The 17,640-nt window shown below is 37.8% G+C and overlaps 1 protein-coding gene across 5 annotated transcripts in view; it reads right to left on the bottom strand.

Annotated features, from left to right (window-relative positions):
• ARHGAP44 (Rho GTPase activating protein 44) overlaps nt 1–17,640 on the bottom strand; it is a 188,067-nt gene that overhangs the window by 124,293 nt on the left and 46,134 nt on the right. Inside the window, exon 2 of one of the 5 annotated variants that reach the window (XM_023529951.1) lies at nt 6,040–6,111. The exons of the other annotated variants lie outside the window; for them this stretch is intronic. The gene's annotated coding sequence lies outside the window, so the exon portion shown is untranslated. The remainder of the gene's footprint in view (nt 1–6,039; nt 6,112–17,640) is intronic. 5 annotated transcript variants of the gene reach the window in all.

The raw sequence follows: 17,640 nt of genomic DNA, 5'->3' as shown, positions 1-17,640 counted from the left end.
GAAAGATGTGCTCATGGGGAGATGGGAGATGAGATGGGAAAGAAAGAGGTCAGGAGGCAGCAGTGTGTTGGAAAACTGACTCAAAAAAAAAAAAACATATTTATAGAAAAGAAAAAATAACAAGCAATAAAGGGAATTAACCAAAGTTAATATAGGTTCTTTGAAAAGACATAAAATAGACAAGCCCTTGGGAAAACTAACTAAAAAAAAAAAAAAAAAAAACTGTGCTAAGGCACAAATGACAAATACCATGAATGAAAAAGAAGAGTATTTTTTAAAATTTCAGGATATAAATTACTCAAACTGACTTTAAAAATCTTTCAAAGTGAAGACTTTATGGTGAAATAAATTTAATCAGAATTTATACTCTATCCTTTACAATATTACTACTGCCCTAAGATCAAGCAAAACAATTCACTAGTTTCCAATGGTCTTGCAGACAAGCCGAACACCCAGTCGAGGAACAAGTAATTTCAACCCTATCTACCCAGACTACTCTGAAGAAGAGGGAAGGCGGTATCCAATTCATTTCCACACCATTGAAACCAGAATCAAAAATAGCGCAAAGCAATTGATAGGACAAGCTCATTTTTGTTATAACCGATTTTCAGCAGCGTAGATTGCCACTCCCCTAAATGAGTATACTTTCTCTGACTTAGATGTGGCTACGGTCTCTACTTTGGGCCAATGAGATGTAGACAAAAGCACTTGATTTCTGGAAGGTTTTCTCAAACAGACTTCATCTATTTAGAGAGTAATTCCTGTCTATTTAGAATGTAAGGATAGCCTGGGGATGGTGGGCCAGTGAAAAGAGGTCTGTGGTGAGATTTTAGGTCCTCAATATCAGGCATAGCCTTCCTACCTGCTGGATTTCTGTCTTTTGCAAGGCTTCCATTTTGTTTAAAGCTCTACCACTTAGGACTTTTCTGTTATATGCAACCCAAGCTAATCCCAATGGCTACAGCTTGGGCCAATTGAGCATGAGGGACCCACAGAGTGGTGACAAGGAAGCTACCAATCTTGCCTATGTGGCTGAGAAGAATCCTAACAGGTGGGACCTGAGGAACCAAAGCATGGCTACTTGTAATGTTACAGTCACACTATGTGGATACTTGGAGCCCAGAAGCAAAAGAGCTGAGAGGAACTCTACAGATTATTTCATTCGACTCTCTCATTTTATTGACGTGGAGAGTGAAAACAGCTCACAAAAGTTGATATATTCATATAATTCTGACTCCAATTCAGATGTGTGTGGCAGTTTTCCCCATACAAAGCAATTCCCGACACCAGCTGGATCCAGTCCTACAATTCAACTCAATTCTGACACTATTTGCATGAAGATAGCATAGGAATCTACAGGTTAAATGCTCAGTCCTGCAAGACTGCACCCCCACCATTTCAGTTGCCAACCACAAATCCAAATTGCCACCTGCACTTCTCACCAACAGGCTACAGATTGGAGGTTGCCATGACCTCCTCCTTGGATTCTATTCATTTGCTAAAGTGGCTCACAGAACTCAAAGAAACATTTTACTTACTAGATTACCAATTTATTATAAAAGGATATAACTTAGGAGACTTCATCATGCTACTGAGAACGGTGCACAATTTATAACTTATGAATTGTTTATTTCTGGAATTTTCCATTTAATATTTTCAGGCTGAGGTTGAGGACAGGTAATTGAAACCATGGAAAGCAAAGCCATGGATAAGGAGAGACTACTGTGGTTTTATCCACTACACACAAGAAGGCAAGGGATGCTTTATGGGTCAACGTAGAGGAGGAAGGCAATTGTAATTTCTAAAAAAATGGCACTCTGCTCCTTGTGTTTTGCTTATTTTAAAGTTAGGTCCCATTAATATGTAACACATGCAGTGAAAAGCAATTAGCTATACACAATAGTCAGGTCACAATGAAAACCTGACTTGGTCCAAGCTCCTTATCAACTAGCTCTGGGTTATATCTTGGGTAATTCACTTCATCTGTCTAGGCCTTTCATGCTGTCTGTAAAACAAAGCTGGCTGTGACATGCTCTCTTGAGGATTTCTTGACTCTAAAACCTGATCATTTTGTAATTATATTTGATTTATCTCTTGATAAATCTTTATATGCCAGTGACATTCAACTTTGGCAATGCTTACCAACTTCTATCATAGCAGGCAAAAGTAAATCTGGTGCCTTGAATTGAAGCATAAGGAAAATCTGAGTGCTCTTTTATGGGTAATCTTTTCGGTCTGGGATAAAACAAACATTTCAATAACAGACAAACTGAATCATCACAGAATCATTTCTCAAACCAATGCTTCCTGGACAACCATGTCATGCACAGTCAAGCAGCATCAAATGCTGCCAGGAAAAAGAAAGCAAAGTTATTAATGAGAAAGTGCTACATAGCTTTTATAATAAGTACCATCATATTTTTGGACCTGGTAGGAATTAATATTTTAGAAAGCTAACAATTAGTGAACAGTGTTAAACTTTATCATCAGAACCTCTTAGAGTCTGGGTCTGGGCAATTCTTACTGATTAGCAAAAGTAGGATTAACTGAGGTCAGACTCATCCAAGGTGAAAATATTAGAACCTAACAACAGAAAAGGACAGAAAGCAGAAGGAAAGACTAGGTTACTTTATTAACGTCAGACGCCTGAGAGATTGGGTTCCAGGTAGCAAGCATGATTCAAACCAGAAACAGAAAATCAGTTCAGGTTAACAAGCCAAGCCAAGGTTACAAACACGTGTGAAGAGTGTCAAGCAAACAGCAAATACAGACTCACAGGTTAGTATAGGGTCAGGGTAGAAAAGCAGGTAATGAATACAACAGAAAGAAAGGCACAGGAGCAGGTTAATTTTTGGGTTACAAGGCTCTGCTGACCCAAATGCATTCAAATAGACTTTGAAAAGTGCATTACACAGAACATGAAAAGTCCACATGGACACAAATCTCAGGAAAGGATCTCCGACAGGCAGGCCCTAGAAAAAGCTCGTTTAAATCGTAACATAAAAGACACATTTTTCATGCTCTCTGTACCTAGAATCTGAATGGTCTTTTATGAACTAAATCTGAGTGCCAGAATCTAGTCAACATTTATTTTGATAAACAAACATATACTTTGTGTTCTTTCTAAGAACATATTAATAACTGGTCTCTGCCCTTAAAGATCTTAGAATCCTTAGAAATTATAAGTTCTAAATCCTTAGCAATTCTAATTCTGTAGAAATGGTGAAGCAAATCAGGGATTTCAGAAGCATATTAGTGCCCTGGCGTAGGTTTAACAAACATTGAGAGAGAATTTGACAATCAATTTCCAGAAGTCTCATCTAACTTAAAAAATAAAAAATAAAAAAATTGCAGGCTTTTGCATGGATTACAGGAAAAGAAATTGTGAAGGCAGGAATACTTGAAGGATATTCGGGTTTCATACCCAATCAATAAATTTAATAAAAACTGAGAAATGTGTGGGTTAATACTGAGGATGTAACTGAAGCAGCACACAGTGTTTCCATGCAGAAATAACAAATCATTTCAAAGGCTGGAAATATACACCAAACGAGGCAGTGAAAGAAGTCCCAGGAGAGGACTTCTATCCTTTAATTCAAAGCTATTATTAATATTATAATGAACAGAAAGATAGCAAGGCTATATGCTTCAATAAAAAAACATGAATATCAGTTTTCACATTTTCTATTCTATTCTTATTTAAAGTAGCAGATAACAAGAAATGGATTTGGGGGGGGTTTGGGGTTTTTTTTTATATTTTTCTTTATTCAAGATCACATTCTAAGTGATATCTGACTGGTTGTTTGATCACCTCAGCGTTATGATATAAACATTTCTGCTACAATATAATACATATATTCCTGAAAAATATTCAGCATGTAACAACACACTAAAAGGGAAAACAGTAAAAATGTGGTTATAGGAAAAGTAGGGTTGGAGCAAACCAATACAATATCATAACCAGAGCATAACAAAAGTAATGGCAACCCTAATAAAGCATTTGGGTTGTAAAGCCTAATAAATAAAAAAACTCTAGCACAGTTGCAAAGGCATGTTAAAACCAAATAATTATTTTTTTTAAATAGTTAAATTAGGTCTTTACCTGAAAAAAGAAAAGTGACAGCAGGAAGGACTTAAGCTACTAAGTCATGGAGATAAAAGCAAAATACACAAAGATCAAGAAGGACATCCTCTGTCTTAAATTCTCCCACCCCAAGCACTTCTAAGACAAAGCACTTGGCCAAGCTCAGCCAAAAGAAGGCACAGGCATCATGGATGGTAGCTTATTCCTCCACACCTAGATGTGTTCAGCTGTGTTAGTTTTTTTGTACTCAGCTCCAGTTACTTGGCGTAAGAAAACATTAACATGGTGCGGAAACTGCCTTTTTTTGGTGTGGGGGGGTTGCTATTTATTTATTTATTATGGTGACATTAGTTAACAAAATCCAATAAGTTTCAAGTGTACAATTCAACAATAAATCATATATATATATATGTGTGTGTGTAGATATATATATATATATCATTGTGTGTTCACTGCTCATAGTTAAATTTCTTTCTGTCACCATATATTTGACCCCTTTTACTCCAACAACCACCCCCCACCACCCCCGGTAAGCACTCATCCACTGTCCTTGTTTATGAGTCTCTGTTTGTCATGTTTGTTGCTTTTAGATTTATATACCACATATAAGTGATTTCACCACATATAAGTGATTTCCAGCTTTTTCTGTCTGGCTTATTTCGCTTAGCATGATTATCTCAAGATCTATCCATGTTGTTGCAAATGGCAGTATTTCATCTCTTCTTGTGGCTGAGTAATTTTCTTTTGTATATATATGTACCACAGCTTCTTTAGCCAATCATCTATTGTAGGACGCTTTGGTTGTTTCCATGTCCTGGCCACCGTGAATAATGCTGCTATGAACATCGGTGTGCAAATATCTTTTTGGATATGAGTTTTCAAGTCTCTGGAGTAAATACCCAGTAGAAAGATTGCTGGGTCATATGGTAGACCAGGAGAAAGATTGCTAGGTCATATGGTAGATCAATTCTTAGTTTTTTGAGGAACCTCCATATTGTTTTCCATAGTGGCTGTACCAATTTGCAGTCTCACCAGCAGTGTATGAAGATCCCTTTTTCTCTACATCCTCTCCAACACTTGTTATTACTTGTCTTGTTGATGATAACAGGTGTGAGATGTATCTCATTGTGGTTTTCATTTGCATTTCCCTAATAGCTAGTGATGTAGAGCATCTTTTCATATATTTGTTGGCCATTTATATGTCCTCTAGTGTCTGTTCAAGTCCTCTGCCCATTTTCTGATTGGACTGTTCAAGTGTCTGTTCAAGTCCTCTGCCCATTTTCTGATTGGATTGTTTTTTTGTTGTTATTGAGTTGTATGAGTTCTTTGTACATTTAGGATATTAGGCCTTTATCGGAGGTGTTGCTTACAAATTTATTTTCCTATTCGGATGGAAACTGCCTTTGAAATAATACAACTTACTCTTTCTACTGACATCATTCCTCCATGTACCAATCACATGTGACCTAATTAGCATTTCTAATGTATTCAAACATACTTTGCAGCAAAACAATCTGTATTCTTATCCCTAATTATTATTTTAAAGAACTTCATGTATCAAATTAGGTAAATCAAATTGTGCTACCTTATTCAGAGCTAAAGACAGGTAAAAAAGATGTCATTCAGAAAGCGTTGAAGCACAGCTGACACTGCATGCCACTTCAATGACTTTGTCAGCACTGTGTTACTTAGTGGGTTAACCTTAAACAATCTAAAAATGTCAAGATAGAGAATTCTCAGCTCTACTCTAGCACCACCAAAGTTCTCCCTGAATAAGATCATTTAAAACTACTTTGTAGCAAAAGTACTTTGCACATGACTGATGTGCAAAGAGAATTCAACTGCCTAGTTAAAGAAACAAATAATGAAAGTGTTCTCCAGATGAAATCATTTTAAGTAGTCCATGATCTAGTCTTTTCATTAATTCTAATTGTCTCATTTACTCATATATTTACCTCTAAGAATGGCATTCTGAGAGATGTCATGGCATTTGAAGATGTCTCAGGTTGTCAAGGTAACCAAAAACACTGCAAAAAATAATTTTCATTACTACTACGACAGATATTTTTCCAGCCTCAAATCACTTTGTTTTCAGCATAAAATGTTCTACAGGGGGCTAGTTAAATGCATTGTAAGATATCTGTGTAATGAAATACTATACTGTCATAAAAAAGCATAACTATGTGGGCTAATTATATATATATATAAGCATTGTACAGAGCACAAATGTGTACAGCATGCACCTATGTTTTTCAAAAAGGGTAAGGGTATACACGTATACACATGTACATAGAAGACTGAGTATCCTAAATACTGTTAAAGGTGGTTGCCTGGGAGCTACGAAGCTGGGAAAATGTTTACATTTTTAATTTGCACTGTCAAAACAAGTTACCATGTTTATGTGCTTATTTCCCAATTTAAAAGTAGTTTAAAAAAAACATAGTAAAGATTTTAATTTCTAGCTAAATGGATCTAAGTCTGCATTGTTTTAGTTAAGCCTCAAAGTGTCCTCAAAGTCATCCATTTGTCAACTGAACATTTTCCCTAGAAATAACCCTTCTCTCTATATCATTACTCTGAAAACAGGCTGAAAAATCGAGTTTAGAAAAGAGGTCAAAAGTTTTCAGTAATATGTTTTTAGATATTTTTTAAATAGATTTTTTTTAATACAGGAACTCTGCTTTCTATTTATTTCTTACTACCCTCTGAACCTTAGCTCTTGTGCAATATACAGGGACTAGCTTCATACCTTACACAGAGTACTCCACTGACATTTGCTGCCCTGCTAGGAGAGCTTCCAAAGAATTATTAGCTACTTTGTATGTGTGTTTGTGGGAGGAGGAAGTCTAACTATCTGGCATTGGCAGCTGTTAATACAGTTACATTAGGAATAAAAATGTTACAAATAGAGAGGTATTAACTAATTCCAACCTTCCCAGGGATAGGTGAATAGACTGTGACTCAGTAGGAAAGTTCTATGAAGCTTTAACCAACTTAAATAATACTTATTGAGAGCCAACTGTGTACAAAGACTTAGAGATACAGAGCATAAAAAGATGAACAAGACAAGCAATGTCCTTGTTCCCATAGGTTAATTTTCTAGCAAGGAGAGATAGATGATAGAGGAAAAAAAGCAAACATACACAAAAATGTCAGAGTGACAAAAAGTATAGAGACACTGGGTAATAGGATAAAAGTTTTGGGGGCGGGGTGGGCCAGGGGAAATTTTTTTTTTTTCTTAAGCTGGCAACTTTCTTTAGACCCTGTAGGATTCAGAATTGAACAGAAGCTCTATATTCTGGGGACAGAGTGAACTCAGACTAGAATAGAGAAATGAATCTGAGCTCAGCTCTCAGTAAAGGCAGCCCTCAACTTAGTTTTCTCTGATCCTTGGCAAATCTTATTTAAATAGTACAGGTCAGTTTTGCTTCTGGTAATGGTGTAGTATCTCCTATCAGACTAACCTTCCCACAGGTAACTATAAACTCTGGACAAAGCGAACAAAAAACAAAAGACTCCCTGCAGGCACTGGAGAAGGGGTAAAGGAAGGTAGAAGCTGCAGGAAGTTCAACATCTGAAAGAATGCAACAGTTTCTCATTTTATAGCTTTTGCCTAAGGACAAGCTACAATCTCCACAAGAAAGGGGCAGCTAAAACTCATAGAAACTGAGTGTTGCTTTCTGGAAGAACCAGAGGAGTCAGAGGCTACTCCAGTAGCTGAAAGGTGAGGGAGAAAATGACCAAAAGCCATGGAAGAGCGGCCCCAAATCTGTGTATAAACCGTCCAAATTTCTGTCAGACTCCTGCACAAAGCAGACCCTCAAGAGCCCAGTTAAGATGAAATAAATGAAATAGAAATTGCAGCTGAGGACGACAAAGTTTTGAGTTTGAATTCTTTAAGACTGCCTACAAACAAAAAGTAACCAATAGTCTATGGAAGAATATAATAGCATCCACAGTTTCCGGAATGCATCATTCACAACATCCAGGATATAAATCAAAATTACTAGACATAAGAAATAGGAAAACATGACCCAATTCAAAAAAAAAAAAGTTAAAGAATTGAGATCAATCAAAAGATGAACTAGATGCTGAAATTAGGGAATAAAGTTTTTAAACAGCTATTACAACCTTGTTTATATAAAAGGAAAAAAATGCTTATAATGAACAAATAGCAAATCTCAACAGAAAACAAGAGCTATAGCAGATGTCATGGGTCTGAAGAATGGTAAGAAACTGTAATATTGTGATTTATAATAAAAAATATATATTTGGTCTTCATCTTAAACACCTTGGAATTTCCTAAGTGATGAAAATGATGATGTCTTTTGTTCTGTTAATGAGGAGACATCTGGACCCTACATAAAGATGGGGGTTGGTTGCCAGAGGAACCAATCATGGGATTCAGAGGGTCAGAACTTTCAGCCCTACAGAGGGACCTCTAGGAAGAGGCGTGGGGTTGGAGGTTGATTGACTGCTAATGACCAATGATTTAATTAATCATGGCTATGTAATGAAGCCTCTATAAAAACCTGGAACAGGGTCTACAGAGCTTCCAGGTTGTACAGATTTGAGAAAAGTGGCACACTTGGAGAATGCATGGAAGCTCCAAGCCCTTTCCCAGAAGCACAGGTGACAATCTGGACTTGTGGTTGGTAGCTGAAGCGGGTTGGCGTTCAGTCTTGTGGGACTGAGTCCTAAACCTGTGGGATCTGACACTATCTCCAGGTTGACAGTGTCAGAATTGAGTTGAGTTGTAGGACACCAATCTGGTGACAGATGTGTTGTGAATTTGACACTAGTGTGACAATAAAAGAGAAACAGACATGGGAGAAGCCTGGGGAGATCTGCTAAGGCAGCAAGGAGCAGATTGAGATCGGGGGCATATAAGTAAGGCACAAGGAGGCAGAAAGAAGGATCAGAATTAGAAACAGGTCAGGAAACGTCAAAGCTAGCAAAGTACCAGCATGAGCTCCCCTAACCAGAGGCAATGATTGAGCAGAAGGGACATCTAGATGTTCTCTGCCACAGACACGGCATTTATTTCCACAAAGCTTCCACAATGGGCAGTTGCTTAAAACTTGGGGGCTGAGGAGAGCTATATACATGAAATAAACAGCAAATTCTCCCCTTCCAACCTCAGCATATAAGAACTATTGCTTCAGCTAAGTTTTGGAATTGGGAAAATATTCTGCCCTTCTGCATCTAGGGGTGAGAGGAATGATCAAAAGCCTGAGTAGCCTGTGGGATGGTGTGTGTTATTCAGGTGCTAAATGTGCTGTATCCACATGCAACATTGCCCTGCATTGTCACATGCTGAGGGTTTGATACATATTACCACCTGCGCTTACATTTGAGACAATTATTTTTCTAAACATGTTTTAAGGCCTTGCCCTGTTTTTCTGTCTCCAGGGATAGACGTTTGGGGTTTAGTCAGCATCATATGCTACCCACATTGGCTAGGCCAGTGGTTCTCAAAGTGCTGTCCCAGACCTGCACATCAGCAGCACCTGGAAGCTTGTAAGGAATGGAATTTATTGGCTCCCACTACAGATCTACTGAATCAGAAACTAGAGGTGTGGAGCCCAGAGTTTTCACAAGGCCTCCAGGTGATTCTGATACACACAGACGATGGAGAACCAATGAACAAGAACCGATCAGTGTTCTCTACCTTGACAACATATTTAAATCACCTGGGGAGATTTAAAAAGCCTCACTGGCCAGGCTGCACCACATACCAATGAAAGCAAACCTTTGGGGGTGGAATCCAAGCATGAGCATCGGAAGCTCCCCATATAGTTCTCACATTCAGCCGAGGCTGAATGTCAGGGCCACTCCACATCACCGTCTGTAGTCTCCTTATCCCCAGAGACCATGCAGAATTATTTTATTTCTCTGGAGAGGTTATGCTGTTTACCCAGAATGTTCTTTTTCCAATGCATGAACATAGTTGTATGTACTTGTGAAATTTGCCAAAGAACCTATTTTTAAATATTTTTTAAGAAGGGCCCCCTAAATCATATAAGGTTCACAAAGTGAGTCTGCCTCAATTGTCTTCATTTTTAAAATGAAAAATTTTTAAATGGAAAAGTAGCAAGCCTAGAATAAGGGCTGGGAAGCGGAAGTGAAAATGGAGCCCAAGCGTGTCCTTGCAAAGGCCACATTTTTGAAGAATCTAAAAGTCATTGGCAATCCCATGTCCTCCTAGTTCTGGGCCCTCACCCTCGGGGCACATTTTCACTGTAGTACATTTGCACCAAGCTGTGTACAAGCAAGACTGCTGTCGGCTCAAGACATGCCTTTCTGCAAACGGAAAAGGCACCCCTTCCTCAAATGCAACTATTTTAAGGTTACTACATATCGCATGGTGTGAAGAGTTCTGTCTGGAGGAGCCTTCTGAAATTCTGGTGGGCAGCACACCTGGCTGAACACAGACTTGTCCACTGCTCTCATGCCCCTTAGCCGCCACAGTGGGTGCACACCCCCCACCACACACACACACACATTGAGGGAACTGTGCCAGGGCCAGAGTCCTGTAGGGATGGGAACTGATTCAAGGGACTGTTAGGATCAGGTTACCAGCATACACAGAGGTAAGGGAGTATCCATACTGTGGATGTCAGTGGGTTTACGTAAATAGAACTTTCTTTTGCAACTCCATGACTTGGCTAGGAAACCTGGAATACACCTGTCTACTTGTGCTCTCTCTGGGACATAAATCATATCCCCTTACGTATAGCCCTCGGGCAGGTGAAACCTGTAGTCCCCTTCATGGTGGCCCTGAACAGGATTTCTAATCAACTCCCCTAAGCAGTAGCACCTGTTCTCTACCTCCACAACCCAGATGAGCCATCCAAGTACCACTTCTCACTCACGGTACTCTGCTATCCCAGGCCAGAAACTGCTTGTTCCTATTCTCATGGACGAGAGAAGTGGCCTGGGACACAAGTTGGTATCTCAAGAAATTGGGGGTCAAACAAAGCAATTAAAGGACTACTGAGATGAAAGAATGGACTAGTGACAAACAAAAGTGTCTTCTCTAACTTTGGATCCCTAGGTCAGCATCAAGAGATACTGGGTCATGGGCTGTGTCCCTAATTTGCCATTCCTTTTAAATCTAAGATCGGAGTAAAACCAAGACATGGCAGAGTCACTGTGACAAAGCTAAGAACACAGTCCTATTTGGCTACAGTAAACTGCTTACACAGCCTAATCACATGCATACTTCTGGACTGAAAAATTTGCATCAGGTTGCAAAGAGATAGGTTATTAAAATGGATCAATTTCCATAGATTGAGATATAGAATAAAATGCACTTATTATTAAATTTTCTGTTAACAAGAAAAATCTCAATACTGAAAATCTTAACAATAAAAGAGTAATTAAGAAACCAAGTTTTGATGGATACACAGCAAATGACAATACTATAAAATGTATGCTGGTGTTTCACTAAAAATAGTAAGGGTTGGGGGGACACACTAAGAGCTAGAGTGGGGTATATTTGAAATTTTTATAATTGAGAAGATGTTTGAGTGCGAATGGTGGTTGTTATTTCTTTACCTTTTTAAGTTAGTCTCCATCTGGGTCACAGAACAAAACTAACATATTCTTTACTTACAAGTGTGAGTGCTTGACTGGTTTTATTTCTGGGTTAATCTCTTAACTGTATCTGGAAATAAATGTGACTTGCATGAAAATGAGGTATAATTTAGAAACAGAAGAGGAGCCAGGAGGAAAAAATAATATCATTTCAATTTAAAGCACTAAAGTCTTCATTCTTTAACAAAAACAAAACAAAACGAAAAAAAAAACACACATGTTAAGCATAGGGTCATTGGTGATGTACCTCTACTAAATCTTTACAGGTTTCTGCATTTCTGGTTTGAACATCTAAAATGTAGTATAATCCTATCAAGAATCTATAAGTAATTCCGAGCCAGTACAGACATGGAGGTAATAAAAGGTGTCTGGGGCCAAGTTTCATCAGTTTAAATCAAAGAATGTGCTAAACAACTTTGTTTCGTTAAGAATGAAATGTGTGTTGTAATTCAAGGAGAGATAATTTTAAACAACTTGGATTCCATTGGTACTAATAAAGTTCATAGGGTGTGGTAAAGGACTCACAGGGTGACTGAGGAAAAAACTGGACCCAGTTCAAAGAAGTACCACCTGCAAGAACTAGGGACACTCAAGGAGCATATGCTGCAAAGAAGGATGACAACAGTCCTCAGTCTGAGATGGAAAGATCACCACTTTTATAAAGTAAGCCCCTGGGAAGAAATAAGATACTCTGGGACCAGACCATGACAAATGGCCAATCTTTAACTGTGCCAGTTTTTCAATTGTTACATCAGCAGTCTGTTGCTGTCACTGCAGCAAGTAAAATGATCAAAGAATACAATCAATGAAAGTTTGGTGGAAGTGAAATAGCGTAAGGAATGGTACATGTAAAACTAGTTTTCAAAAGTGGGAAGGAGAGGGTGAATATGTTTTCTAAATCCTCCTGCACCCAAACCACAAATTCAGAAGGAATTTTTCCAACGGGACTGTTACTCCCAACTCCTCCCCATCCCCAAATATAGGACTAATTTACTTTAAAATAGGGAGAGCTAGGATACTTTTTAAAATTAGAGAATACCAATTTATAGTGCCGGAAGGACATAATAGTCAAAGACTAATATCTGCAAAAGAAAGTTTTCCACTTGGAAAATTCAGGAAATTAGTAAAGAAAAAACATCTGAAACATTCAAAGCTTTTCTTAACTTTTGAATGTATTTTCCTTCGGACTTTTGATACATACACATAGATAGTTTTAACGAGACAGTGACTATATATATAAATATGTATCCTACTTTTTCTCTCAATATTTTCCAGGGAAACAAATCTTTCCAAGATCTTGAGAAATTCTGTAAACACACCATTTTTAATGACAATGATAACTTCAGGAATTACTCTTAAATAAGACATACAAAAGGATCCAGTTTTTAAATAAAATGTTATTGAAATATTTATAGTGATCAAGAAATGAATACAAATAATTCACTGCTTTACTTATTAAAGAACAGAGATGGTAGGGGAGAAAAACTAAGAGGAATCCAAAGGCCATTAGGCAATGGAGAAGGAAAAAGTCTACGAGAGGGAGAAGGATGCTGGAAAAGTCAAAAGATGAGTTCTGAATGAAGCATATTAATCATCTTCACATATAAGATTATAAACCTATTTATTCAAGCCATCCACAAACAGGGCAAGGCCCACATATCAGAATGCCATCAACTATTTCCACCCTATCCTCTAAAGGTGCCCTCAATATATAATAAGTTATTTATCCAGTGACCACTCATTCTAATGATACTATGATCCTACATATGTTCTTATATTACCCACAAAATCACTGTCAGCCACTGCAAAAGCCATCAGCTCTATCATTTACCCACATTTACAGGTTTAATGGTCTATTTTAAAAAATGAGATTCACCTCCCATAACTTACTATTCTCAGGCTAGCTCCTAGCGACCACTGCTTCCTCTTCTAAATTTCTACAAGTCAACTTACTCATTTGTCCTTGCTTAGTATTTGGGTCAGGCATGCCAATCAATGATACATTTTAAAAAATCAACTCTCTTTTCTTTAAAAACAAACAAACTAGCATGATTTTGCTCATCTCTGCTCTTCAAGCATTTCTGTCTTTACCTAAAGGTTCTTAAAAGTTACCAGCCATTTACACTTTTGGGTATATATTTAAAAGAACTAAATGCAGGGTCTTGAAAAATCACTGTACACCCATATGTTCACAGCAGCATTATTCAAAATAGCCATGAGATGAAAGCAACCTAAATGTCCACTGACAGATGAACAGATAAACAAAATGTATATATACAAAATGGAATATTAGTTGGCCTTAAAAAAAAGGAAATCGTGTCACATGCTACAACATGGATGACTTTGGTACATTATGCTAAAAGAAATCCTAGGCCCCCAAACAAGAAGACAAATACTACATAATTCCATTTATATGAGGTAGCTGAAGTAGTTAAATTAAACTACTTCAGCTACCTCATATAAATGGAATTATGTACCTCATATAAATGGAATTAAGTAGTTAAGTTAAATTATGGGGGTTGGAGGAAGAGGAGAAAGGATAGTTGTTTAATGAAAACAGTTTCAGGTCTGCAAGATGAAAAAGTTCTGCAGATCTCTTACACAATGATGTAAATATACTTAGCACTACTGAACTGTGTACACTTAAAAATAGGTAAGATAGTACATTTTATATTACATGTCTTTTTACAATTTAAAAAGTTTAATTATTTTTTAAAAAACTTTATCAGCCATTGTTTGGCAGTTGGACCAGGCCAGGTAAAAATGGTAAAAACAAGGTAATGTTTTCTTCCAAAATCTGAGGCTTTAACTCTAAATCACCAAATCTCATTTTACCCTTTTAAATCAGATTACTTTTCTCAGGAGATAGAAAACAAAAAGTAATTGAGAAAACTAGTTTTCTGCCTTTTTTTTTTTTTTTTGGATGCTGTTATGTGAAGGAGCTTTTTTATCTCTATAAATGTGTGTGTGTGTGTGTGTGTGTGTTGCATATGTGTGTAAGTATAGTTCATATATAATAGTATATCAGTTATATTAGTTTCAGGTGTACAATATAGTGATTCAACATTTTTATACTTTGCAGTGTGATCATCATACTAATTCTAGTAATCAACTGTCACCGTACAAATTTATCACACTGTTATTGACTATATCCCCCTTCACCATTTCATCCATCTCCCTTTCTCCCTCACCTCCGGTAACCATCCCTTTACTTTCTGTTTCTATGAGTCTGTTTTTGTTTGGTTTTCTTCCTTTTATTCATCAACTTATATCATCAAGCCTAAGAAGATGACTTATCTTTTCTACCTTTTATCATGATGCTCAGAAGCCCAGAAAGTGATATTTGTTACTCTTCATCTTGTTTGAACATGACCAAAAATCAGTAACCTCTCCCTCCCTCTCCCTCTCCCCTCTTCCCTCCCCTCTCCCTACTTCTCTCTCTACTTCTTCTCCTCTCTCTCTCTCTCTCTCTCTCTCTCTCTCTCTCACACACACACACACACACACACACACACAATTTTCTTTTATTGTTCTTAAGGATTTGGGCAAGCCTGTATTCAATTGGGCTTTAGAGTTCTAATTAAAATTTATATTGACGGACATCATTTGGTCATTTACACCTTACTAGAAACCTTTCCCCCTAATTTGACATGTGCTTTCTAAATTAAACTTGTCAAAAGGGCAAACTCTGAAGCCACAGTGTTCCTATGGGATGTTTTCCTTTCTCTGGATCACACTAAATCTCTCGTTCTCTTACACATTATCTGGGATAAAGAAAAATACCTTCATTTTTTCAATCTTTCCAACCCTCAGCAATCGTGCCTTTTAGTTTTCTTAGCAACCAAAAACATGAAATAATTAAAAGCAATCAAGCCTATAATGGTTAAAATAAACTATACTTATAACCTAATATACTAAATATTATTATAGGAAAAAACAAAAGTATGTATCATGTATTTATATGACTATTAATAAGAGACGCTAGCACTATAAAGGAAACCAAAAAGAGAATGTATTTGAAGTTTTCCCAATTGTCTATTTCTCACTGCTTTCACTTTGTTCTCTAACATCCAAATGTTATACCTAATCTGAGAAAAGCACTTTCCTAGAAAATAAACTCTACTGGCAAGAGACCAGGTTTCATCCCTAATGCCAACATAATGCTAGAGACAGTATGCACTTACTAGTTGAATGAATAAGTGAACCTCATTATGTGGTACAGGATTTCAGTTTCATGGGACTAGCTTGACAATGGTTTACAAATTCACAGCAGTTTTATTCCCTATGCAGAGAAGGCAAACTAAATCTATATGTTTAGTAAATCAAGAGCATATTATCTTTAGAGATAAGGAAGAATGCATAAGGAAGCAAAAGCTGAATGGGAGGAGCAAGAAGACCAGGCAGTGGGGTGGGGATGGAAAAACAGCTCCTGGTGTTTAGTAAGTGCTTAAAATTCCAAAAGGATGGTGAGAAGAATGGGAATTCAAAGAGGAAGATGCACAGAACCAGATGATAATCCAAGGGACCAATGGCAGGGCCCATAACAAATATAACCTTCTTCAAGGTAACCAGGTATATAACAACAATCCTAGGAAAACAAAGTCTGTAAGGCAGAAAAGAAAAAGACAGAACAAACAAACAAAAACCACAGAAAAGAGTTGAGAGAGTCAAGGAGGATGAATTTAAGTTGGGTAGGCATTAGCTTCCCAATTGTAGATCAGGGTAATAATGCCACCACATCATCACATTCCACTTACACACTTTCAAATGAGCTCACGGATATGAATTCCTTTGCAGAGTTAACCCCCATACAGACACTGAACACTATTCCGAGCTGCTCAGAGTCATCCTCAGTAATTCCTACTGCTTCCTCTTTGCTCCTCAATCTTTGCTCCCATCCAGTTGCACCTTAAACTATTTCCAGGAAGGACACTCACTCTCCCCAGCTCTGCCACAGCCTGGGAATACAGTGGGGAGAGACAGGAGACCCTAAATAGTACTGGGCTCCAGGCACAGAAGCTTTGAATGTAACAAGAATAAAACATAGTATATTATGGGGGAAGGAAAAGGTCAGCCATGCAAGGCCTGGTTTCCACGAAAACAAGGAAGACCTGTGATTTTATGACTTGGCACCAAATTAATTCAAGAACCCAACTGTGAACAATCAGGAAAGATCTTTACACACTTCTAATGCTTCAACTTTACAAACAATAAAAGTGACAAAGATCCTCAACTTGACCAAACTCTAGCCAGGCTCCCCCAAGCCCTCTTCTCAACTAAGCCTCAATCTTGGCCTATAAAAACTAGACTCTCAACTAAAAAAATTTCGTCCACAACCACCACCACCACCACCCCCTCCTAGCCCCACATTAAGAGACTTAAACAAACACTAACATAGTTTCTAACAGCTCAAGGCAGCATTCCTGAGATGACCCTAACCCCCTTAAAGTGCCTGCCTGAGAAAGCTCAAGGCTGCCAAAAGAATTTACTGTTTGTTCTAGCCAACACCTGACCAGAGGCCCCTGACTTATTCCTTAGAGGATTTGTTAGAAAAGGCTTACAATTGCGAATCTTTCCTCTGTCCCTTTAAGATGTATATGCATCTTCTACTACTAGAAGTATCTTCCTCAAAGACCTGAAAGCCACTTCTTTAAAATGTAATCCGCAGGAAAAACAGGGCTTCTGTGGGAGGATAAAATCTTAACTTCCACCGTTGCCAACTAACAGACACAGTTGGCCTAATCAGCATTTACACTGACCGGTCTTTGTAATTTTTCTTTTTCCTGACTTTACTGAGCCTCTGCTCTTCCCCTCCCTACTCCCCAGTCATTCCTTTAAAATGCACTTGCCTCACAAATCAAAGTTCAGATTAGTTCATGCTGGACCCTCTTCTCTACTGCAATAGTATATAACTGATAAAAATCTGTCCTTACTACTTTACTTTGGTGAAATAAAGG

This window comes from Pteropus vampyrus, unplaced genomic scaffold (assembly GCF_000151845.1).
Source record: "Pteropus vampyrus isolate Shadow unplaced genomic scaffold, Pvam_2.0 Scaffold44, whole genome shotgun sequence".
Taxonomy (NCBI): domain Eukaryota; kingdom Metazoa; phylum Chordata; class Mammalia; order Chiroptera; family Pteropodidae; genus Pteropus; species Pteropus vampyrus.
This window is presented reverse-complemented; position numbering and strand designations above follow the sequence as displayed.